The sequence below is a fragment of the Chiloscyllium plagiosum genome, unplaced genomic scaffold (assembly GCF_037043375.1).
Source record: "Chiloscyllium plagiosum isolate Xiang-an unplaced genomic scaffold, Cpla_swu_hap1 HiC_scaffold_1, whole genome shotgun sequence".
NCBI lineage: Eukaryota > Metazoa > Chordata > Chondrichthyes > Orectolobiformes > Hemiscylliidae > Chiloscyllium > Chiloscyllium plagiosum.
Window position 1 is genome coordinate 9,183,567 of NW_028270139.1, and position 27,502 is coordinate 9,211,068.

General features: G+C 40.5%; 1 protein-coding gene across 3 annotated transcripts in view; it reads left to right on the forward strand.

Moving 5' to 3' along the window:
• slc10a7 (solute carrier family 10 member 7) overlaps positions 1–27,502 on the forward strand; it is a 274,370-nt gene that overhangs the window by 160,863 nt on the left and 86,005 nt on the right. The window lies entirely within an intron of this gene.

Genomic DNA, 27,502 nt, shown 5'->3' on the forward strand with positions numbered 1-27,502 from the left:
TCCCACAACCCCGCACCGCCCGTTTCTACCACCTGCCCAAAATCCACAAACCTGACTGCCCCGGACGACCCATCGTCTCAGCCTGCTCCTGCCCAACCGAACTCATCTCGGCATACCTCGACACGGTCCTGTCCCCATTAGTCCAAGAACTCCCCACCTACGTTCGTGACACCACCCACGCCCTCCACCTCCTCCAGGATTTCCGCTTCCCCGGTCCCCAACGCCTCATCTTCACCATGGACATCCAGTCCCTGTACACCTCCATCCCCCATCACGAAGGACTCAAAGCACTCCGCTTCTTCCTTTCCCGCCGTACCACCCAGTACCCTTCCACCGACACCCTCCTTCGACTGACCGAACTGGTCCTCACCCTGAACAACTTTTCTTTCCAATCCTCCCACTTTCTCCAAACAAAAGGAGTAGCCATGGGCACCCGCATGGGCCCCAGCTATGCCTGCCTCTTCGTAGGGTATGTGGAACAATCCATCTTCCGCAACTACACTGGCCCCATCCCCCATCTTTTCCTCCGCTACATAGATGACTGTATCGGCGCTACCTCGTGCTCCCACGAGGAGGTTGAACAGTTCATCCACTACACTAACACCTTCCACCCCGACCTCAAATTCACCTGGACAGTCTCGGACTCCTCCCTCCCCTTCCTAGACCTTTCTGTTTCTATCTCAGGCGACCGAATCAACACGGACATCTACTACAAACCAACCGACTCCCACAGCTACCTGGACTACACCTCCTCCCATCCTGCCCCCTGTAAAAACGCCATCCCATTCTCCCAATTCCTTCGTCTCCGCCGCATCTGCTCCCAGGAGGACCAGTTCAAAATACGTACAACACAGATGGCCTCCTTCTTCAAGGATCGCAGTTTCCCCCCCGACGTGGTCGACGGTGCCCTCCACCGCATCTCCTCCACTTCCGGCTCCTCCGCCCTTGAGCCCCGCCCCTCCAACCGCCACCAGGACAGAACCCCACTGGTCCTCACCTACCACCCCACCAATCTCCATGTACAGCGCATCATCCGCCGTCACTTCCGCCACCTCCAAACAGACCCCAGCACCAAGGATATATTTCCCTCCCCTCCCCTATCAGCTTTCCGTAGAGACCACTCCCTCCGCGACTCCCTTGTCAGATCCACACCCCCCACCGACCCAACCTCCACTCCCGGCACCTTCCCTTGCAACCGCAGGAGGTGCAACACTTGTGCCCACACCTCCCCCCTCACTTCTCTCCAAGGCCCCAAAGGAAACTTCCATATCCGCCACAGATTCACCTGCACCTCCACCCACATCATCTACTGCATCCGCTGCAGCCGGTGTGGCCTCCTCTATATTGGGGAGACAGACTGCCTACTTGCGGAGCGATTCAGAGAGCACCTCTGGGCCACCCGGACGAACCAACCCAACCACCCTGTAGCACAGCATTTCAACTCCCCCTCCCACTCCACCGAGGATATGCAGGTCATTGGACTCATCCACCGCCAAACCACAACAACGCGACGGTCGGAGGAGGAGCGTCTTATCTTCCGACTGGGAACCCTCCAACCACAGGGGATGAACTTGGACTTCACCAGTTTCTTCATCCCCCCTCCCCCCACCTTGTCTCAGCCGAATCCCTCCAGCCCGGCACCGCCTTCCTGACCTGCAGTCTTCTTCTTGACCTCTCCGCCTCCATCCTACTCCGACCTATCACCCTCACCTTGACCTCTTTCCACCTATCACATTTCCAACGCCCCTCCTCCAAGTCCCTCCTCCCTACCTTTTATCTTCTCCTGCTGAACACTCTCTGCTCATTCCTGAAGAAGGGCCTGTGCCCGAAACGTCGAATCTCCTGTTCCCTGGATGCTGCCTGACCTGCTGTGCTGTTCCAGCAATAAAGTTTCAACCCCTCTCTAAAGCCTTATGCTGTCTTAAAGCTGTCCTGGTCCCAGTTTCATTTCATCTCATTCAACACATTAACAATAAACATTTTTCTCTTCCTTTTGGGTGTTAAGGAAGAGATGTATGTTATGTATAACACTTTGGATATTTTATGGATGATTTGATAGCAGAATACTTGAAAAACAGTGACAGCATTGAGCAAAGTCAGCATGGATTTATAAAAGGGAAATCAGGCTTTACAAATCTTCTAGAATTTTTCTTTGATATAACTAGTAGAGTTCATAAGGGAGAGCTAGTGGATATAGTTTACTTTCAGAAAGATCCCACTTAAATGATTAGCATGTAAAGTTAAAGTACATGGGATTTGGGGACAGTGCACTCTTATGGATGACAACTGTTTGGCAGATAGGAAGCAAACGATAGGAATAAACAGCTCTTTTTCTGAGTGGCAGCTCAGTACTAGTGGGGTACTTCAGGGATCGGTGCTTGCAGTCCAGCTATTCGTAATGTACATTAATAATTTAGTTTAATGAACTAAATGTAAAATCTCCATGTTTGCAGATGGTACAAAGCTCGGTTGGAGAGTGAAAAGTGAGGCGGATGCAAAGATACTTTGGTGTGGTTTGGACAAGTTGAATGACTGGGCAAATGCATAGTAAATGCAGTATAATGCAGATAAATGGGAGGTTTATCTGTCAGTCCATAAGGACGTTAGTAGTAAAAACAGGAAGGCAGAGTATTATCTGAATGGTGATTTAGATTAGACAGGAGAGGATCTGGGTGTCCTTATAGACCAGTTGCTGAAAAAAATCATACAGGTACAGCAGCCGGTGAAGAAGGCAAATGGTATGTTGGCCTTCAAAATGAGACTATGTGAATACAACAGTAGCGATATCTTGCAGAAATTATACATTGCCTTGGTGAGAACAGTTCTGGAGTATTGTATGCAGTTTTGGTCTACGTATCTAAGAAAGGATGTTCTGGCTAGAGGCAGTGCAAGGAAGGTTACCAGACTGATTCCTAGGATGGCAGGGCTGGCATATGAAGAGATCGATCTGTCACGACTTTATTCACTGGAGTTTAAAAGAATGAAGGACATCTCCTGGAAAGCTATGTTAAGAAAAAGTAAAAAGGACGAGATGAGATAAACATAAGAAACCTGTTCCTCATGAAACATAAGAAACCTGCTCCCCGTGGCCCAGCCTAAGGATACAGGGTAGGTAATTTAGAAATTCGATGAGAAATTTCTTCACCCACAGCGTGGTGAGCCTGTGGAATTCTCTACTAAGAGCAAATTAAACAATAGATTTTCTCCCTTTTACACCTTAATTTATGCACATTTTACATTTCTTTTTCTCTTTCTCCACAATTAACAACATTTGTCTTTTGCAACAGGCATCTATGACATCTGACCTTTTGCTACTTCTCCACATCTGTCAAAAGTCCATTTTAAAAAAAAATTCCAACACCTTTTAGTTCTGAAGAAGAGTGATACTGAACTCAAAATACTAACTCTGTTTTTCACTCCATAGAAGCTGCCAGGTTGCTGAGTTTCTGCAGTACTCTCTCTGTTTGTTCCAGATTTCTGCAATATTTTGCTTTTATCTGCAGTCAGGTATCAATTTTATGCCTATAGTTCATTGGTAGCATACTGAAAAGGCAGACCACAAAATGACATCAACCTTATCTTTGGATACAATGTAAAATCACCCTTCTATTTAATTTTTCTAATAGTTCTGCAGAGTTGTTTCTGTGTTCTTTCTCAGCTGAATTCAGGAAGTCCAATGTCTGAGTGCTAGTCTTCTTCCATCCCTTTATGCCCAGGAATTGCCCAATCAAACAAAGTGAAACCTTCTGCAGCAAATCACCATCAAACTCTCAAATGAATAAAGCTTTCCCACAAGATATGTTATTCCTAGAAAAATATTAGTGTACCACATTGGCCTAGGCTCACATGTCATGCAGAAACAACATTTTGCATAGGTTATTTATCAGAGTTTATTCCTAAATGATATTTGTTGAAGATTTTATGCTTTATGAAAAACAGACTTAATAACAGTAGTTTAATGTGCTTGAAGATCCTACTAGATGAAATTAGTAAAAACTCAGAAACATAATACATTACATCTATTCAGTATGCATCATTTTATTAACTTCTACACCGAAATCTCCTGCCTTTATATCAATTATTGTAGCATTTTTGCTTCTAGGTCTGCATTCTGAACAGGACAACAAAAGCCAGCATCTATTTTGCGAATAGTTATAAAGTAGGAAAAATTTATCTTTCAGCAGTGTTTTGTTTTGTTCCATCTTATGTTGTGACAGATCATTTAGTTTAGCATTGTATGATATCAAAATTTTATTAAAGCATAGCTTAATTATTACATCATACACTTGTACACTTCAGTGTGCCCAAGAAATAATTTATTTCTATAATATCTATTAAGTAGATTGAAGTATTGCTTTTTCTGCAGGGTGGTAGAATCTTGTTGGGTAGCTTGCTTTTTTTTTTAATGCAAAGGACCATCTTGGCAACTACGCAGACATTAATTCATTACAATTACAGTCAGACACCATGACAGAGAGGACAATCATTCAATTAAGGCACACTATGCCGAAATAATTATTTGTAATTTAGGTAGTGCAGGATATCTCCTATCACTTAGTATATTTAATAGCAAAACGGAAATTTGAAGTTTTAATTGAGGGTGGAAATTTTACAAGAGTGTAGCAAAAAATATGCCTCTATCTGGCAAACCTTAATTCCTGGAATCGAGCAATTCTGGGCAGCCGATAGGCTAATTTGAATATTATCCTCCACCTCTTGTGTAATTGTGCAACCCTGACTTGATGTCACTGAAATGGCTTGGAATGGAGGTCTATTTGATAGTCTTTACTCGAGCAATAAAATATATATTTTAATGAGAAATTTTGCAACTTGTTTACATCAAATTACCAAAAAGAAAATCTGTTAAATCCAAATTTTTGTGTTAGATGGTGAAGGGGAGAACTTCAAACAAAGGCATTCCTCCCTCTTTTCTCCCCTTGTAATTGTATCTATGATTATTATGTAAAATAAGGCCTAAGGAATTGAGATAGAAATGCTTTGACTTGCAAATAGATCTGTTTTGCCATCTAGTGGCATATCTGTATATTTTCTTAGTGAATATATCTGTTAACAGATGCATCATAGAACATAGTGTATGAAATGAATGAATTTTGCAATGCAAGCTGTAATAATTGGAATCAACTGGATCTTGTTGATCACAAGATCCGTGATTGGGGCTGTTAACGTGGACCAGTCAGGAAAGCCCTGGCTGACCACTATAACCAGGAGATACCCTGGAGGTTTTCCAGGAGAGGTGGGCATCCTGGGGCATGAAGTGTTTTATTTCTCCCTCTGAATTAATCTCTACTCTCCCTTCCCCTTCATGTTTTCGATCACGTAGGCATTGCCCCGAAAGAAAAGGGTACTGCTTGTCACTGGCAACTCGAGTGTTTTTCTCCTCTTCCTGGTAGTTTAATATTAATAAAGCTTTTGGCACTCGTTGTTTCTTCACTGTGTCCTACACCTACACGCACGCGACATGGGTGCTAAGGAGAAATGAGCACTACTGCTGTTTGGTGGTGGTGTGGGGGTTTACGGAAAAAATATATAACCAGGAGATTTAGATTTTCCTCAGTTCAGGGGGCCGTCTGCAGGCTGGCTGGCCACAGCCAGTGTACTGTGCACAAGTGAATAAAGTGTGATTTTGTGACAGGATACTGGCCTCTGCAGGTATTTCACAAACATGTAGGACCTGTTCTTGAAAAGAGATGGTGAGGTGGGGGAAGAAGACTTTCACACTGGAAGTCTAGCAGTCTAGATTTCCCTGTAGGCTGTGGAGTTTCATGTCCACTACATATGTCATTTTTCCTTCTCAGAATCTCTGTAGGAAAGCCAGCCAGCTTGACAGCCTTGTCTTCTGTTTGGGTAGAAAGTACTCCAGACTAGGTACAGTTTTAGATATGCTACTGGGAGGTGGGGGGGGGGGGACTTCATTCCACAACCTGGAGAGAGATTCCTCATCCCTGACACCAGCATCTTCTATGTAAGCGCTGTCCAACCTGCAATCAGGGATGGGAAAAAGGGCGGCATGTGGTTAGCACTGCTGCTTCTCAGTGTCAGGGACCCAGCCCCACGTGACTATCTGTGTGGAGTTTGCACATTCTCCCCGTGTCTACGGGAGTTTCCTCCCACAGTCCAAGGACATACAGGTTAGGTGTATTGGCCATGCTAAATTGCCCATAGCGTCCGGGATGTGTAGGTTGGCTGGATTAGCCATGGGAATGCAGGGTTACCCAGAAAGGATGGGGGTGGGTCTGGGAGGGGATATTCTTCTTTTCTAGATTACTCATATCTCGGAATCACAGTCAGATAGGGAATATTCCAGTGCAAGTCAGTACACAGGTTTCTTGCAACATTTTGAACCTGCAGCATTTTCCTGGATGCCAGTTTGGGCAAGGAATGGCTACCTGCCAGCAAGTGCCACGTAGCTTGTTAATTCATGTTAAAGATTGATTAAAGTGGTTAATAAGAGACCAATTGGAATTTTTCTCGCGAATATAGGATTAATACTCTAGGAGCACTTTGAGTGACCCCTACATTCACCAAATTTGTCTGACCACAATTTTGGCTCTAGGTTTCCTCTACCCAACATGGGCCAGTGGTAAAAGTGCTGACAGGCTGCCTCAAGATAGAGATGCCATCTCCACCTCTTATCATAGAATTACCTCTTCTCTCAACTGCATCAGCAGGCTGCAAGTTCTTAATGTTGGAGCACGTCCTGTTGACCTGTCTACTTTAACAGCCCTCCCAGCATCCCATGTGGGAAGTGGGGACCTGCATTTGATTCCAACATTGAGGTACATGTCCAAAATGAAATTTGTGTCCCAGATTATAGTCAGCTGATCCCTACCCAGTGCCATCTGCTCTGCATCCCTCAGTTATAATCACCATCACAGTTCTCCCTCCGCTGTCAACTTTAAACAATCAAATTACATACCTTCTAGATATGTAGACTTGAGACAGTACTGTAGCTTGTTTTATTGCTGAAATACCATGGTTTTGCCAGGAGAGTAAGCATGTTGCAAGTGCTTAAATTTGTGGCACAAATTAGTCATTGATTAAAGGTAATGTTGCCATAGTCTTACTGGACCGTAGGGCTGCTCTCTCATGAGAAGTAGAGAGAGAGAGAAAAAGAACTGATGGTGGAGATGGAGAGAATTTGAGAATATGAATCTCTCAGCTGGTGGAGGAGTTGAACCCATGCTGTTGGTATCTCTCCATGTTGCAAACTAGCTGTCCAGCTAACTCTCAGACTGCATGAAAATGTTTTTCATTTTATAAGTAGGATTTGAATTTTTTTGGAAGCAATCTGCTATTTGGACCATTATACTCAAAATCAAAATGCCAAGTCCTTTTCTTCCAATGAAACATTAATTAAATTGAACAGCATCTACTTGATGAGTGCAGAGAGAGGTTTGAGGATTTTTTTAACGTTTAAATTGTTGCAACATGCAGTGCTTTGTCACAGCAAGTAGTGAGGCTGCGATTGATGTAACTTCTAAGAGAAGAGTAGCTAAACCTTTGAACCAGTAAATGTAGGGAGATCTGGGTGGAGATAATTTGAGTGCTGAAGTTTGCAATAGCTCCTAATCTTTTATAGAAAGGTTGACAGATTGTTAGCTCTTTCTCAATTCTGTGGTAATGGTGGATGGCTATTCTTAGTTAGTGGTATGATTTGTCTGTTTAATTCCGATAATGAACAAAACTCCCTCATGCTAAATAGTTACATGACCCTAGAGTATTCTGCGTCAACCTCTTAGAGGGACAAGTGACATTCAGCCACACAAGATTGAGCAATAACAGGGGAGGAATATTAGTTTTGGATTGCGTTTGCATAGATCTAGCAAAGATACGATGAATGACATCCTGTGCTATAAACTTATACTATTCCATGGGAACAGAGTTGTAATTAAAATAGAAGTCTCCATTCATTGATAGTTAGTAGTTAAGTTGAATTTCTGTAATAAATTGAAGAATAATGTCATGTGGAGGAGTAACACAGACCTATAATCAAAATAAGGAGAAAACAGCAGGAAAAGGTTAACATTATAAATCAAATGATCCAGGTCGTTATGATATGATATGATCTTGAACTATAATGTCAAGCTTCACTGGAGCAGCGCATAGGAAATCGAGCTCGACGTCCCAAGTTTTGTCACAAAAGTTAACAATTTTATAAAGTATACAAAATTCCTTAATTTATCTGTATTTTTAGACCCAGGTAGACAGAAAGCACAGAACAGGTTTTTTGTACTTAACAAGAATTACGAATTATTACAGTCAGTTCTCCTGAAATGCGCTGGTTGTGTTCTTGTGCAACCCTGTGTTTTAGAAAAATCACGCTTTAGACACAGCACTTAAAGTGTTGGTGCTGTAATTGCATTATAGACAACACATATTTTAAAAGTTTGTAATGTAGAAACAGCATCCCCAATTCGTCAATTGCGTTACAGCGGATTCGTGCTGACGACAGAACAACCTGTACAAACAAATATATTCGAGATACTTGTAAACAATTATAAACTGTTGACATATAACTGTACAATTAAAATCTAATCCCCTTACAAAACTTCCCCTATACACACACACACACACACACACACACACACACTCACACACACACACACACAAAGGTATTGTTGTTATGGGTGGAGAGAAAAACTGGAAATGCAGTGCATTGGTCCCTGTCCACAGGTTTCGCTGATATGATCCTTTTGGCTTGGCAGTATTTGCTGTTTATTGATCTCTCCAAGTGTCTTCCACTACCTTACAGGAGACACAGAGCAATTTGCTCACAAACTGTAAGGTCTCTGACTTATTAGTTAAAAACAACAGTTTACAGTACCTGGTGAGGAAAAATACACTGAAAATATGCCGGAGGAAGTATCACAGAAGCGCTTCACAGGAGGCCCCCCAAGCACTGAGGATGTCACCTAGACAGGGGAACGAAACGTCTGCAACACAAATTCCCAGATCGGCGAACAGAACCACAACAACGAGCACCCGCGCTACAAATCTTCTCACAAATTTTGAATACTGGCCCTCTTCAGGCTTTAGTTTTTTTAATTACAGAGACAAAGACAGCACTTTTTTTTCAGAGATTTCAAGTCTTCTGACAAATCATTCACACCCGCAACTACTCTGGATCCAATCAGATAGGTACTGGCAGGTAGAAGGCCTTTGTCATCAGCTGCTCATTATTCCACAGAATAATCAACTACTTGTTTCCAGCCAAATCACATTTTGCACTTAATCCCTGGAGCCAGTTCATCCTCAACTAGACCTTCTCCTCCCTTAATTGGTTTTTTAAAGTCCTTTTCCCAGTTGAGTTCACAATCAAAAGTATAGAAAAATAATTTGAATATAAGATGAGAGAAACTTAGTCCTCTTGGAGTAAACATCAAAATTTTACATGTTTTCTGATTAAATGTCTGAGCCTTGTTTCATTTTTTCATCCTTGAATTCTATATCATCAAATTCCTAGGTCACAACTGATCAGAAACTTAAACTAGACTGGTCACATCACTGAGGCTACAAAAAAAAGGAAGGAAGGATAGATATTCTGCAGCATGTGCCCTGCAGAGTCAGATGAATAACAAGTAAGAAACATGATGGTATCATGTCCAGCTGTCTGAAGCTCCAACAACATACAAGGAGCTCAACGGCATTCAGAATGAAGCAGCCCACTTTGTTTTTTTTTCATTCATGGAATATGGGTATTCCTAGGAGAAAGTGAGGACCGCAGATGCTGGAGATCAGTCGAAAAGTGTGGTCCTGGAAAAACACCCCAGATCAGGCAGCATCCAAAGAGCAGGAGAATTAAGTTGCCTTTGGTATTTCCACACAAAGGATGGAAGTTCCTATTCAGTCCAGCTACAATGGAAATACCTACCTAGCATAGGTTCTTCATTACAAAAGTTTTTCCAAAGGTTTCAGGGCCTGTCTGTTAAGACAGAAAATAGGCTGTAGTGTTTGTTTTAATTTTTATGAATCATTTAAAAATATGTTATTCAGCCGCAAATTTATCGTTCTGTTTATAAAGAAATTAGCTTTGTGCAGTGATCTTAAATATAAGTTTGTTCAGACTAACACACAGAATTTCCCAAAGTATCAGAAATGGCTGTAATGAGTACTTCAAAAAGAAAATAAGTCAACTTTGATATTACTTAAACATGATCCATTGCATATCTTGGCTGCTGGTTGTCTGATACTTTCTTATTCCCAAACTTTAAAGGCAGCTATAATGAAATTCCAAGTTACTGTCCCAAGGTTATTTCACTGAGTTGATGAAAGAGCAATTTTAAAACTCTCTATGCACAAAATACAAATAGACATATGGCAGTTTTGAAAATACATCATGTTTTGAATTTTATCTGTTTTGTACATATAATGCATTTCGTTAAATTTGCTTCATTGTCTAAGTAATTCTGTTTTAAATCGTTCTTTTATATCTATAATTTTCACTTTTCAAATTATCAAGATTCTCTCTAACTCATTGATTGCTGTTGATTTTTATTTGCTATTAAGAGCAGTGCATCCTAAGACAAAAAGGTTAATGTAAGACATGCATATGCACAACATATTAGTAGAATGAGATGTCCAGAAAAGGTTTAACAACAACTTCTATGCCAATGTAGGGAAACTCTCCAAATGCTTTATAAAGGGAAAATTAAAGAGGCGAATGTTAAGTCAGACCAATTGAGTTCGTAAATACTATTGCAAGCTTGATCAAGAAATTACTTTAAGATTTTTAAATGTTGCTTAAAAAGAAACACACAAAGCATTTTTTGCACCATCTGGACCAACACACAAGAAAACAAATTTGTAAAGAGAAGTTTGCATGCTGAAATGTGTTTGTGCTATTGACCATATTTGTTAAATAATCCTGAATGTGCTGAGACTTGCACTAGAAACTAGTTGAAGATTATCAAACTGGCTACATGTGATTCATTTGCCCGTGCTAGAAGCTACATATATTAGCCAACAGGATCCTATTCTTTCTAGGCAAAAGGAATTCATTCACACATTGCCCTTTTTGTCATGTAAGAAAGTGTCATGGATACAGCCAAACTGCTGCATTCCACATGCCAACACCCTGAGCAATTAACATCTACTTGCCTGGGCTAAATTGTTTTTATAAGATTGACAGTTTGCAATTCCTGTTTCAGTTCATGCCAACCATGGTCCAACCAATCATGCTGCATAAGTTGATATTTCCTTTCGTAAGAATTAGGTGCAGGAGTAAGCAATTCAGCTCCTCAAGCCTGCACCTTTCTTTTGACGTGATCATGGTCGACCTTATCTAGGCCTTAATCCCATTTTCCTGCCCTCTCCCCATTACCCTTTAAACCATTACTAATTAAGAGTCTATTTCCTCCATAAATTTGTTCACTCACCTCGAACCTACCACACTTTGGAGAAGTGAATTCTACACATTCACCACCCTTTGAAAGAAATAACGTTTCCTAATCTCTGTTTAAAACCTATATTGCTTATCCTAAAAGTTCTATTCTTTTGTTCTAGATTGCACAACGTGAGGAAACATCCTTTCCATGTCTATTTGTCAATCCTTTAGCATATTATATACCTCAATTAGCCCTCATCTGATTTTTCTAAGCTCCCTAGAGTCTAGGTCTAAATTACTCAAACCCTCTTCATAAGACAAGTCTCTCATCTTTGGAATCAATCTAGTGAACCCCCTCTGAATTTGCTCCAGTACAGCTACATTCCTCCCCAAGAAGGACCAAAATGGTAAGCAATACTTCAGGTGTGGTCTTGCAAATGCTTTTCATGGTTGCGGCAATACTTCCCTCCAGTTCTACTCAATTCCTTTAGCAATAAATGCCAAAATTCCATTTGCCTTCCTTTATTACCTGCTGTACATGCATGCCAGTTTTCTGCAAGAGGACACGTGATTCTTTTGCACTGAAGTACTCTGAAGTTTCTCTTGATTTAAATAATTAAACTGCCCTTCCATTCCTCCAGCCAAAATGGATCACCTCACACTTATCCACATTAATCTTATCTGGCCAAAATATTAGGCTATTCACCTAACCTAATCCATTTGTAAATTTCTTATTTTTTTCATTACAACTTACTTTCCTTTCTATTTTACTGTCATCTGCAACTTTGGTTATAGCACTTACTGTCCCCGCATTCAATTCATTAATATAGATTCTAGATAGTTGAGGCCTGAAGATTGAATGCTATGGCACCCCACTGGTTACATTTTGCCAACTAGAAAAAGAACCATTTATACCGACTCCATTTTCTGTTGGTTAGCCAACCTGCCATTAAGCTAACAAACTACCTCTAATTCCAAAATTTGTTACATTTAGTATCTTGTGTGTCAGTCCTAATGAGTGCAATAGTTTGATTTTGTACCTCCTTTTAGCAACACCTTATGTTCTGATCTACCAAGCGATTACAACCAAACATGGAGAGAGATGAAGAGATGGAAGACTTTAAGGAGAATGTTTGAGAGAATGAAAGCAAAGCAATGAATGTTCAACTAGAAGCAATGGGCCGATGGGTTTGGCAAACAGGGAAAAACAACATAAAAGAGAGAATATGTAAGAGAGAATGTAAAGCTGAAGAAGACTGCACACGTAGGTTGAAGTGAAACCGTTGAAGGATTTGATGATGATTTCAAATTCAATGCACTTCATTATAATCAGTGTAGGTCAATCATAGTGGCAATTATATGTATGCTAGACTTAATATGGGACAGGATGCAAAAGCTGAGTTTTGAATAAAAGGAATGGGACACTGGCATGGAGAATGTTGTGTTGGATAGGTCTAGAGATGATACACTTATAAAGGTTTTAGCAAAAATTGGACTGAGGTAGAGGTAGAAACCATCAACTTTGTACAGAAGGAAGTAAACATTACATGTGAAGTATTTGATGTGGGTTTAAAACGCAACACTTTAAGTTGGTCAGGACATTAAGACTTTACATGGTCTAATTCAGCTTGATTGAATGGTTGGAGAGTGAAGTGAAATCCTTGCCAATTAACAGGGGTTCTGTATGGTCAAAAGAGCTAATGTTTTTTAATGCGACAAGAGTAATTCCTGAATCTAGTCAGTATTTATTTTGAGTAAATAACGTGAGACAAATAATGGTGTGAGAATACAGAAATATTGGCTGAAACAATTTAAGTTTACTGTGAAAATAACATAGGATATTGTGAAGTTGGATTGCAGAAGACCAAGTTAATTGAGATAAAATCGAAATGCATCAAAATCAATTGAGTGCAGAAGTTAGCAAATGGGGCATCATCTCCTCAAATATGTTATGAATGGAGTTTAAAAAAAAGTATTTCTGTATAGAAGGAAGGGAACACATCGACCTTTAGTCGTGAAGAAACAGATTTAACAGATATACTTATATTAAAATGAAGGTATGCAGTATTTCAGAAAATGATGGCATTACAACAAGTATAATATTTTTGGAATAAAAGATCAACAGACTGAGACATGCTTCCACTTTCCTTTTTTGATCTCTTCCCCATGTACCGGTGATGAACTTTACAAGTAATTTATGTTTTGATGTGTACCTTTAGCTAAAGTACAACAGCATGTTTTGGATGAACACTTCCACTCAGTGACATAGCTATGTGATTCAGTTGCCATGAGAAACTGGAACAGAAGTAAGATACCATTTTAACACCTTTTCAGTGTCTCGTGGTATTAAAAAAAGTAACAGCTATTTGAGAAGCAGAGACAAAGCAGCAGCTACTGCGACTGCTAGCAATTGAGCAGGATGCTGTGCAGAGTTTGGACTCTGTTTTGAACAAAGGAAACAGAGAGGTAAGAAATCAAGATTTCATACTTACCTTTTGCTATATTGTATGAAATTCCAACATGATTACTTGTAATACTCAGGCATTTTTGAAAGAAGACTTGTCAGTTCATGCCTTGCAACAATAAGCAGCTCGGCGAACAGAACCACAACGAGCACCCGAGCTACAAATCTTCTCACAAACTTTGAACAATAAGCAAAAGATTAATATGCGTACTGTATTAGGAACAAAAATACAAATTTCTGTCAAAATGCAGCAAGTATGACAGCATCTCTGAGGAGAAAGCAAAGTTAATGTTTCAAGTCCAATGACTCTTCGTCAGAACTGATTGTAGCTAGAAAGAAAATGGTATTTATGCTGAAGATGAGGTTGAGGATTGGGGGGGGCTAGGTGATTGGATAGTTGGAACAGACCCATATACAAAGATTTGAAAGAGTAAGAAGATGAGATTATTGATGGTTGGCCAGGACAGATGAGAAACTGAATAAGTGACAATGAGCACTGAGAGTAGGAGAGAATGGGTAGGCTGTGTTCAAAACAAACCATATAATATGATAATAGGACTAAGAGTGGGTGAGAATGGGTTGGCTGTGCAGAAAGCAACCCATACCATGACAAAAGAGATATTAGGGTTTGACTTAAAAGTAAGGATGAAAAAGAGATTGTTCAAAAATTATCTCAGCACTTGAACGTTGAGGAAATGGATGATCCCTGATAGTGTACAAATTGGATTGGCTCGGCTCAGATTTGATGGCACACTGACAGTGTGATTTGGAAAGAGATAAAGGCTAAAAAAGAACATTAATTTGGGAAGGCATGAAAGGAAACTAGAGCGAAACTACAAGAAAAAGTTAGAAGGAGAAAAGATGAGGGAAAATCTTGAATTTCAATCAGGAAGTAAAGCAAGAAAATTTGAATTGGATATAATAAGGTTTAGGATTATTCAAGCGATGGATGGCAGTAAAGACTATAAAACACAGGAGCATAAATTAGGCCATTCAACCCATTGGGTCTGCTCCGCCATTCAGTTTTGGCTGATAGGTTTCTCAACCCCATTTTCTCCCTGTAACCCTTGATCCCCTTGATACTCAAAAACCTATCTATCTCCATCTTAAATTCTCAATGACCTGGCCTCCACAGCCTTTTGTGGTATATGAATTCCACAGATTCACCACTGTCTGGCTGAAGAAGTTTCCCCTTATCTCTGTTCTAAAAGGTATTCCCTTTACTCTAAGACTGTGTCTTCAGGTCCTAGTCTCTCCTACCATTGGAAACATCTTCTCAACACTTACTCTGTCCAGGCCATTCAGTATTCTGTAGATTTCAATTAGATCCTCTCTCATCCTTCTAAACTCCATCAAGAGTAGTTCAGAGTCCTCTAATGTTCCTCATATATTAAACTTTCCATTCCTGGGACCACTCTCGTGAACCTCCTCTGAACATGGTCCAAAGCTAGTAAATCCTTCCTGAGATATGAGACCCAAAATTGTGCACAATACTCTAAATGTAGTCTGACCAGAGCCTCAGAGGTACATCCCTGCTTTCGTATTCAAATCCTCTCAAAATAAATGCCATCATTGCATTTGCCTTCCTAACTACTGACTCAACCTACAAGTTTACCTTGAGAGAATTCTGGACTAGAACTCCCGAGTCGCTTTGCACTTCAGACTTCTGAATTTTCTCCCCATTTAGGAAATAGTCCATGCCTCTATTCATCCTACCAAAATCTCATGCCCACACACTTCCCCACCCACGTTGTACTCCATCTGCCACTTCTTTGCCCACTCTTCTAACCTGTCTAAATCCTTCTGCAGCCTTCCCGCCTTCTCAATGCTTCCTATCTTTGTATCGTCTGCAAACTTAGCCAAAGTACCCTCAGTTCCTTCATCTAAATTGTTAATGTATAATGTGAAAAGGTATGGTTCCCAACACTAAGCCTTGCAAAACACTACTTGTCACTGGCTGCCATCCTCAAAAGATTAGATTAGATTCCCTACAGTATGGAAACAGGCCCTTCGGCCCAACATGTCCACACTGACCCTCTGAAGTGTAACCCACTCAGAGCCATTTTCCTCTGACTAATGCACCTTACACTATGGGCAATTTAGAATGGCCAGTTCACCTGACCTGCACATCTTTGGACTGTGGGAGGAAACCTGAGCACCAGAGGAAACTCATGCAGACACAGGGAGCATGTGCAAACTCCACACAGACCAGTTGCCCAAGGCTGGAATCGAACCTGGCTCCCTGGCACTGTGAGGCAGCAGTGCTAACCACTGAACCACTGTGCTGTACTTTTATCCCCACTCTCTGCTTTCTGCCAGACAGCCAAGCTTCGATCCATGCTAGCACCTTGCCTTTAACACCATGGGCCCTTATCTTAATCATCAGCATCCTGTGCAGCACCTTGTCAAAGTTCTTCTTGAAGTCCAGTAACATCCATTGGCTCTCTTTGGTTTAACCTTCTTGTTACTTCCTCAAAGAATTCAGCACATTTGTCAGCCATGACAGCTCCTTGATGAAAACATGCTGACTTTGCCCTATTTACCATACACTTCCAGAAATCTCATCCTTCACAATGGATTCCAGGATCTTACCCAAGACTGAGGTTAGGCTAATTGGTCTGTAATTTTCTGTCTTTTGCCTTACTCCCTATTTAAACAGGGATGTCACGTTCATAATTTTCCAGTTCTCTGGGACCCTCTCTGACTCTAGTGATTCCTGAAAGATCACCACCAAAACCTCCACTATCTTTTCAGCTATCTCCCTTAGAACTCTGGTCCATCTGTTCTAGGTGATTTATCCACCTTCAGGCCATTCAGTTTTTCTAGCACCTTCTCCTTGATAATGGCCACCATACTCAGCTTTCCCCCTCACTGTCTTTTGGGATTTTTGGTATTACTCGTGTTTTTCAGCATGAAGACTGGCGTGAAGTAATTATTCACCTCCTCAGCCATTTCCTTTTTCCCCACTACTAGCTCTCCAGTGTCATTTTCCAGCAGCGCAATGCCCACTTTTGCCTTTGTTTTGCCCTTTAGATATCGAAAGAATCTCTTAATCTTCCTTTATATTACTGGCCAACTTACCCTCATATAATCGTCTCCCTCCTTAGTTTTGTTTTGTTGTCCTTTGTTGGTCTTTGTAAGCTTCCCAATCTTCTGGTTTCCCACTGTCCTTTGTCACAGTACAAGCTTTCTCTTTTGCTTTAATGCTATCGCTGATTTCCCTACTCAGCCATGGTAGCCTCATCCTCCCTGTACCGTACTGCTTTTCCCTCAGGATGAATTTCCACTGCGTCTCCTGCATTACTCCCAGAAACTCCTGCCATTGCTGTTCCACTGTCTTTCCTGCTAGGCACCTCTCCCAGTGAATTCTACTCAGCTCCTCCCTCATGCCTCTGTAGATACCTTAATTCAGCTGTAATAGCATTACCTCTGATTCTATCTTCTCCCCCTCAAATTGCACAGTAAATTCAATTGTATTATGATCACTACCTCCTAAGGGCTCCTTCACCTTCAGCTCCCTTATCAAGTCTGCCTTATTGCACAACACTAAATCCAATATTGTCTGTTCCTTGGCTCCATCACAAGTTCGTCAAAAAGCCATCTCATAGACCTTCCACAAATTCCTTTCCTTGCATTACACGACCAACCAGATTTTCCCAGATCACCTGCATTTTGAAATTCCCCATAATCACTGTAACTTTGCCTTTCTGACACATATTTTCTATCTCCTGGTGTATTTTGCGCCCCAGCTTCTGAGGAAAGGATGAGTATTGCAGATGCTGGAGATCAGAATAGAGAGTGTGTTGCTGGAAAAGCACAGCAGGTCAAGGAGCAGAAGAATAGACGTTTCAGGCATAAGCACTTCATCAGGAATGAGCTTGTGGTCTGGGGGGGGGCTGAGCTATAAATGGGAGGGGTTGGTGGGGAGAAAGTAACTGTAAATGTGATAGGTAGATGAAGGTGAAGGAGGAAGTAATAGGTCAGAGAGGACGGTGGAGCGGATAGATGGGAAAGGTGCTGGACAGGTCAGGATGGCAGTGCCGAGTTGGAGGCTCGGGAAGGGAAATGATGAAACTGTTGAAATCCACATCGATCCAATGTGATTGCAGGGTCCCAAGATGGAATATGAGGCGTTTTTCCTCCATGTGTCAGGTGGTAAGGGTTTGGCGATGGAGGAGGCCCAGGATCTGCATGTCCTTGACGGAGTGGGAGGGGGAGTTGAAATGTTCAGCCATAGGGTGATGGGGTTGGTTGGTGCGGGTGTCCCAGAGTTGTTCTTTGAAACGATCTGCAAAATTGTGTCCTGCCTCCCCGATATAGAGGAGACCACATCAGGTGCAAAGAATACAATAGATGACATTGGTGGAGGTACAGATAAATTTCTGTCAGATGTGGAAGGATCCTTTGGAGCCTTGGATAGAGGTGAGGTGAGGGGAGTGGTGTGGGCGCAGGTTTTGCACTTCCTGCTGTGGCAGCCGGAGTGGCTGATGGGGGGGGGCATGTACCTGACAAGGGAGTTGCGTAGGGAGTGGTCTCTCGTGGAGAGACTAGAGATTTCATAATCCCTTAGCAGAACCTCTGCCCTAGTTTTATCGTTGGTACCTAAGTGGACTGCGACCACTGGATTGTTACCCTTCTACTCTAAGTTTCTCTGCAGCCCAGATGAGATATCCTGAATCCAAGCACCAGGCAGGCAACACAAACTTTGGGATTCTCGATCCTGGTCACAGAGAACAGCATTTTGTGGATGACTGAGAATGAACTGATTTAGATTTGAGAAGGAATATTCACTTAGTGCAGATGGAATTGAAATATACTTTGGCAATTTTTCTCAACTGGCACATAAAATTGCAGTATCCAAATAAAATTGAACTGTTTTACTGCAGAGTGGTATTTGTGGGGAAAGCTTTGGTGACGTGCCCATCCCTTTCAGATAAACCATTTTATGACCATGATGAAAACTACTATACTCAATTACTATAAGTTAGTGTCAGACCCTTATAGACATAAGTGTTTGATAAACCACTTAGCATTGTCAACACTTAAAAAGAAATTCAAAGAATTTGTGAGCTCAGCAAAAATGTGTAGTACTGAGCTTTCTTAACTGAACATCAAAATAACTTTAATAATACTTTTAAAGTAGCTGAAAAGGATTTTACTTGACAGAAAATGAGCTACTTGCACCAAGTGTTAAACGTGCCAGAGAAAGAAAACTGGAGAATTCAATTGTGGCAAAGAACTTTAAAAATGAATTTGAATTTTAAAAGAATAAGATGAATTTAGCTGTTTTTCCTTCGCAGTCTGGAACATTAAAAAGTGTCGAAACATAGAAGAAAAGTGGAAACCCTAATGATTTAGCTTCTAAAATCAAATTGGAATCCAGAGAGTAAGAAGTGACAAAGGCTTTTTTCCCATGGATTTTAATTCACAGCCATGAGTACCCAGGTGCCAGATGGTTTGCCAGGACACAGCAAATGTTATTCTTGGCAAAGGTAATAAAATCAAACAAGCTGAACAACCTTTAGGCCCATAATAGACACTATTACATGGTGCAGTCCATGTTCAAGCAATGTGTGGAAGGTGTGGGTATGTGAAAAGAAGCTGGGGGTGCTGGAAGTTGTGGTGGTGGAGGGGAGCCAGGGATACTGGAAGGATATCAAGGGATGTGTCTTCAGCTCGTGACATCAAAGGTGCCTTGAAATTTACCAGTAATGTGCCTTGCCACAATGCCTCTGCATTGATTTTGCCATTGAAACAATGCTGAAGACAGGAGTACATTTGCTGCTGCAGGAAGTCATTAGGCTAAGATCATTCCTGTTCCCATTATCAATGGCGAAGTCCTCTACTTGCCACTGAATGCAAAATCCTGGCCATGCTAATTGATTTAATGCATGAGCTTTTTTCCTTTTCCTAAATAATATCCGTTATTAAGAAGCCAAGTGTTTTTACATAAAGTATTTTGAACTCTTTACATGCTGCATGTTTCTCTTTAAAGGTCCCAAAGATAGTAGATCATTTTTACAGCTAATCAACTTACGGGTTATACATTTCAGAAAACATAAATGCAGGTTTGTGCCTACAATTAATGCCTATGGCATGCTTTCCTTCATTGGAAGGGGCATTGAGTGTAAGGATAGGCAAGTTATACTGCAGCTTTATAGAACTTTAGTGAGGCCACACTTGGAATATTGCATACAGTTCTCGTCACCATGCTATCAGAAGGTTATGGATGGTTTGGAGACGATACAAAAAAGTTTTATCCAGATGTTGTCCGGTATGGGAGATTTTAGCTATGGAGAAAGGTTGGATTGACTTGGTTTGTTCTCACCAAAATGCAGGAGGTTGAGGGGCGACCTGATCAATGTTTAAGTTTGTGAATGACATGGATTGAGTGGAAAGTAGAAGCTTTTTCCTCTGGGGGCGGGTTAAATTACTAGGGGACACAGGTTCAAGGTGTTGGGTGTGGGGGAGGGAAAAAGTTTAAAAGAGATGTGCAAGGCACATTTTTCAGAGTGGTGAGCACCTGGAACAGGCTGCCAGAGGGCACAGTGGAAGCAGACACAGAAGCAGCATTCAAGAAACACCTGGGTAAATACACAAATAGGAAAGGAATAGAGGGACACGGATTCTGGCAAATGCATTTCAATACAGATAAATGTGAGGTATTACACTTCCGAAAGTCAAACCAAGGTAGGTCATATACAATAAATGGTAAGGTCTGATGAGTTTTGTGGAACAGAGCAACCTCAGAGTACCAGTGCATAGTTCTTTGAAAGTGGTGTCACAGATAGACACGGCGGTGAAGAAGGCATTTAGCATGCTGGCATTCATCGGTCGAGGTATTGAGTATATGAGTTGGGATGTTACGCTACAGTTGTATAAGTTGTTGGTGAGGCCACACTTGGAGTATTGTTTACAGTTTTGGTCACCCTGTTACAGGAAAGGCATAGTTAAGCTGGAAAGAATGTAAAAATGATTTACAAGGATGTTGCCAGGACTAGTAGGCCTGAGTTATTGGGAGAGATTGGCCAGGATAGGAGTTTATTCCTTGGAACATAGAAGAATGAGGGGTGACCTTATTGAGGTGTATAAAATCTTGAGGGGTATAGACAAGAATGAGGAATTGAAACTATATGGCATAACTTTATGAGGGGGGAAAGATTTAAGAAGGATCTGAGGAGCACCTCCTTCATGCAGAGGGTGGTGCACATATGGAGTGGACTGCCAGGGAAAGTGGTTGATGCAAGTGCAGTAGCAACTTTTTAAAAACATTTAGATAGGTAAATGGATGGGAAAGTTTTGGAGGGATGTAGACCAAATGTGGGCAATTGGAACTAACCGAGTGGGCACTATGGTCAGCATGGACCAGTTTGGGCCCAAGGGCCTGTTTCCATGCTATGTTACTCTATGACTGTAAGTGAAAATGATTTAAGTATGGAAGGGCAAAATGTGTTGGCACAGGCTTGGAGGGCTGAAGGGTCTGTTCTTGTGTTGTATTGTTCTTTGTTCTAATTCACTGAACAATGAATGAGTGATTTTCAATCCTGCTGACGTGGCACAAACCAACGTAACTACAAGAAAATAATGATTACCATTGATTTTCATTGAAGCTGATCTATGCTAACTACTATCTTGACTATTTTCAGCAAGGTGACAGCATGATGCAAAAATTTCTGGAAAATGTGAAGTGGCATCAATATTGTCTAAGTTGTTTATTCCATAATTTTCATTTTGTTTTTGCTAGCTGTGATTCATCTCTGAACCACAAGGTGTAAGTTGAAGTCCTACTCTTGCACTTGAGTGCTAAGGTTAAATCTGGCATTCCAATGCACTGCTGAATGATTGCTGCACTGCTAGATGTCTTTAAGATGAAATGTTAAATCAAGGCCCAATCTGACCTCTCAAGTCGGGTGGAAAAGGTCCCATAGCACAATTTTGAATAAAGATATGAACGTACTAGTTACTGGCTAATATTTATATCTCAATCATTGTGACATAAAAAGATAATCTGGTAATTCTCACATTTCCCATTGTGGGAGCTTACTGTATGACATCTGTCTACAATGTTACATTTTTTTTGAAGGTGACTAGATTGCAAATAGACCAACAGCTAAGAATGTATGCTATAAACGTTTTTTAAATTAATAATCAGCTATATTTAAAAAAAATAATATACCATATATACTCATGTAAAAGTCAAGGTTTTTAGACTATTTTTAAAGGTTAAATTTATGGAGTCGATTATTACACTGATACTATTTTGAGGGGCTGGAATTCATGCTGTAGTCTGAAATACTGTATCATTAGCAGAAGTCAATTTGATCACTCAACTGATCCCAGGTAAAGAAGAAAAATACAATGAATTAAGGTAAAGGTAATTACTGGATAGAGGCAATAGAAACAAGAATGAATTACTGGTAGTAAATCTTATTTATTCATACTGTTATGAAAATTTAACGTCAAACACAAAGGTTCATTGAAATCCTGCAAAATCACACTCTTCAACATCATCATGGCCTGATATAATGGCACACTTATTAAGTTCTGAATGTGTAAGCTTCTTGAACTTTCCTGCCAAATTCTTCTGTTTCCCTCCCATTTACTCTCGTATGGTATGAACCTCAGCTACATTAACAATTTTGTCAAAGAATTATTATTTCATAGCTAATATATCTCATTATTCAGATATAATGGCACAATGAAAATGATTAACTTCTTAATGATATTAACTTCTAAATGTATAGTAAACAAAGTGCAGTAAGTACCAGTAGGCTTAGTACCGGTCTGAATGAATGAATGGAGACGCGATATAGTAAACAAAGGGCGATGAGTAGAGTTACTGGTATGAATGAATGAATGAATGCAGTTTTGTTTCAGTGGGTCAACATGCAGTTTCCTTTTTAAGTGGTTTGTAATGCGATATGGTAGGGTCGACTTTTACATGAGATATATGGAAAATACAAGATGTTTTGGCCAAAAATAGAGGGTCGATTTTTACACTAGTATATACACTGTAATGCCAAATTGATGAATAGTCTTTAATTTCATCATGAAGGAAAGTTTTCTAAATAAGCATTGTTAATTGAATTCCACAGCATATGTTTCACTATATACATAATAATGCAGATTCTGCTGAAATGAGGATTTGCACACCTGGGTTTTAAGATTCTTGATCCGTAAAGTTCTTGGAAGTACAAACTGACAGTGAAGTGGCAAGGGCACAGGACTTTTGGGCTTTGGAGAACATTGAAGTAAGGATACATCCCCTTAATCAATGAGATTTAAGGATTGAGAAGTAAACAATGGAAGGACAGGGAAGGGGAGTGATCTATAATATGTAAAACAAGGCTCAGTAAGAGAAAAGGGAAAAGACGAGAAAGATTGAGTTGAGTACAAGAGAGAAAACAAAAGGTGGAAATGGAAAGTATGAAAAATATTGGCACATGTGAAACACATCTTAAACTGACTTGAATGCACCTTTGATATTTTTGCATGAATGCAATTGCTGTGCATGCACAAATTTATTCTTTCAGTTGGATAGATGATATTAGTGCTGATGGGAATTTAAGGTCAATATTTAACAATAGTCATGCCAGACATGATCAATTATGAGGAATAAATCAGTTTAAGTACCACATAACACACAAAATATGTTATTAAACAGTCTTGACAGTCCTTTTAGCTTGTGTGCTTTAATTTACATTGTGATCAACTATGTGTTAACAACAACTTACATTTTGTTGCTAACAAATCTCTTTTCCTGTTCTCACCATCTGTCTGAGGTGGGGCATATTTCATCACTCTCTGTTTGTGGGCTCTGACTTTGCAAGGACTGCGACAACACTGTGGTAAAGTTAAACTAGAAATAGGGTTAATTTCATACATTCTTCGATTTGGAGCAGGGAGGGAGAGTCTTGCAACACAAACACACTTAAAAATATGGGAGGAGGTACAGAATTGGAACAGATAAAGAGATTATTTAATCAATAACAGTTTAATACAAAGCAATATTAGTTTAGCAATATTAGTTTATCAACATCCTTGCTTTAAAAGTGGAGTCTGAAGCTGGCGTTAGCAGTTTAGAATTCATTTAGATTAGATTACATACAGATTAGATTAGATTAGATTACATACAGTGTGGAAACAGGCCCTTCGGCCCAACAAGTCCACACCGCCCCGCCGAAGCGCAACCCACCCATACCCCTACCCCTACATCCTTCCCTTACCTAACACAACGGGCAATTTAGCCTGGCCAATTCACCTGACCTGCACATCTTTGGACTGTGGGAGGAAACCGGAGCACCCGGAGGAAACCCACGCAGACACGGGGAGAACGTGCAAACTCCACACAGTCAGTCGCCTGAGGCAGGAATTGAACCCGGGTCTCTGGCGCTGTGAGGCAGCAGTGCTAACCACTGGGCCACCGTGCCGCCCATTTGTGGGATGGATTGATGGATTGATGGATTATCCAGTAGTTAAGGAGTTTTAGACAACTTCTGTTGGAAAAAAAAGTCTTCTGAGGAAGAAGTGCTTAACAGTTTTGACGAAAGGAGGGTTTTCCTCCTAGAATGTACAAATGCATGTTGATGGCTGTTTCCTCCAACCCAGAAGTCTTTTTCTTTGTAGACTGGAGTTGATGGTGTTGACTATTGTCTGTAGTTGCTGTGTGAAACAGCACTAACTTCTTTGAGGCAGGGTCCTGGGTTCAATTCCAGCCTCACAGCTGTCTGTGTGAAGTTTGCACATTCTCCCCATGTCTACATAGGATTCCTCAGAGTGCTCCGGTTTCCTCCCACAATCCAAAGGTGTGCAGGTTAGGTGAATTGGCCATGCTAAATTACCCATAGTGTTCAGGGATGTGTAGGTTAGATGCATTAGCTAGGAGAAAACAATAGGATAGTGGTGTAGGGAAATGAGTCTGGGTGGGTTGCTCTTCAGGGGGTTGGTGTGGACTTGTTGGGTCGAAGGGCCTGTCCCTACGCTGTAGGGATTCTATGATTTTAATTGCTTGCTGTTTCAAATTTATATAGTTGAAAAGGTAATTAGATTCCATACAGTGGGATTCATTCAACTAAGCCCATAGGGGAGAAGATGTAGTTTCTATTGAGACAAAGGTTTATATTGCAGGTAGCAAACTGTTCATGGACTCATTGCAGGAATTAAGTTCAAAGTCATTGACGCATCTGGAAGGACAGGTGTAACCTGTAATTACATTATGTAAGCATTTTTTCTTGTAGATGATTGCCTTTGTAGCAGATAATAACAATAGTTAGTGTTCCAAACCCATCAGAAGGTATCTGGCTGCACTTTGTCTGACTAACATTGACTTTGCAAGTGTACCTAAAAGATTATTGCTAAATCCAATCAAATGATTGTAGCAGCCATTTTTTGCTGGGCTGTTCACTATCTTTTCAGATTAGTCACTAAGTACATACACATACATTGACAGTTTAGCTTTTGTTTTATCTCTCCATGGCAGTTTATATAGAGCCTTGAACATTTAAATGTCCCAAGTGACACTAAGCCAGATGAGATGTGTGTTTGTGACCAAATGCTTTGTTAAAGTATAATGAAAAGTGTTTAATATGTAGGTTTTTACATTTTTAGATTGGGATTTCAAAATAGAGGCACATAGATATGGGTTAGTTCTGTGAAGTTTGTTTTGATAAAGTATGTCAGAAAATCATTTTTTCAGAGATCTATGAGCTCCCAGAAGAGACATGACTGCAGTCAAGTGCCTGGGAGAAACCTCTTATAGTGTAATGGAAAAATGTTTTGCAATTTAGTTTATGATGAACAGTGTATACACATTAAGGGAAATAGTTTTGTTTTAAGAACAATGATCTTAAAAGTTCAGTTCAGGAGAGAGCAGCTTTCCTTCTAAAGGAGAACTACATTTAAAATCTACTATCTGCTATAGTGGGATTTGAACCATGTCCCCAGGTTACAGAGATAGGGAGCAGAAAAGAATGGAGGGAATTTAAAACAAGAATTTTGACATCAGTGAAAGTGTTTTATAGCCTAAAGTTTTCAAGCCAGAAAAGTTTGTATAGAAGTCATCAAGTAGTTAGAACTGAGAAAGATTAGGTCCTCAAAATTGTGAAACATTCAAGCTCAGGGACTGGAAATGAGTCATAAAATTAGCTCTACATTTCACAAAAAATAAATCGGAAGAATCATTTTAGTCTTAGAGTTGAGACTGAAGTATAATTTCTTTGCACGTGAATCTCTTTAACAGATATAGTGTCAGAGACCTAAGTGCATCAGCTCCCAGAAGACATGTCTACCAAGAACATACCTTTTCTTCTACTTTTTCTACAAGTTCTGTACCATATTATTATTGATAGATGAGTAGTCATATGTTTTAGAAGTACTTGGTGCCATAAATTCAGTTTTGAAGTTGAATATAGTCAACGTGGCTTTGTGCGTTGGAAATAGTGTTTCACTAATTGATTGAATTTTTTGAAGTAGTAACAAAGAGGATTGAGGAGGACGGAGCAGTGGATGTGATCTACATGTACTTCAGTGAGGTGTTCGACAAGGATCTTCATGGTAGACTGATTAGCAAGGTTAGATCACGCAGAACTAGCCGATTGGATACAGAACTGGCTCGAAAATAGAAGACGGTGGTGGTGGAGGGTTGTTTTTCAGACTGGAGGCCTGTGACCAGTGAAGTGCCACAAGGTTCGGTGTTGGGTCCAATGCTTTTCATCATTTATATAAATGATTTGGATGTGAACATAGGAGGCATGGTTAATAAGGTTTCAGATGACACCAAAATAGGAGGTGTAGTGGACAGTGAAGAAGGTTATCCTCTGAGTACAGCAGGACCATGGCCAGATGGGTCAATGGGTCGAGGAGGGGCAGATGAAGTTTAATTTAGATAAAAGTGAGGTGCTGCATTTTGAAAAGGCAAATCAGGGCAGGACTTATACACTTAATGGTAAGGTCCTGGGGAATGTTGCTAAACAAAGAGACATTGGAGTGCAGGTTCATAGTTTCTTGAAAGTGGAGTCGCAGAGAAACAGGATAGTGACAAAGGCATTTGGTAGGTTTGCCTTCCTGTTTCCATGCTGTACAGCCTTTGACTCTATATTATTCACCTAAAAAGGTGAATTTTGAATTTGTAAGCATGCTGTTTTATTGTATTATCCTTTTCAGTAAAATGATGCATTTGGTTCAGTGGAAAGGGAATTTACTGTTTGCTGGTTTGACTTATGTTTGACAGCATTGAATTTTTGACATCTTTATGAAGTCTATTCTCACTTTGTATGAAAATGTCACTGTGAAACCCAATAGCTCTATCCATTATGCAAACCTATTGCAAACAAAAGAAGTCCATTGAAATAGTTGTGCCCTCATTTTTGACAAGGAAAATAGCTTTTATCTCTATTTCTTATATCATAAGTTTTCACTGTTATATGTATGAGTGGAAGTCACATTATCCACTGTAAATAAACCAAACACTATCATATAAATTGGCCTACAAAACCCTGGCAAACAACTATGGCCTTGATATGAACGCTCCCTCTGGACAGGGGAGAATTCAGAAGGGGTAGGGAATTTTTGGTAATGTGAAATTCAGGTATCTGATCACAACTTAGAAACACCAACAAGCCAACAATAATAGATGGGATGATTTTAAATTAATTAATGATGCATGGATTTCCCAGAGTGTGCACGAGCATTGAGGG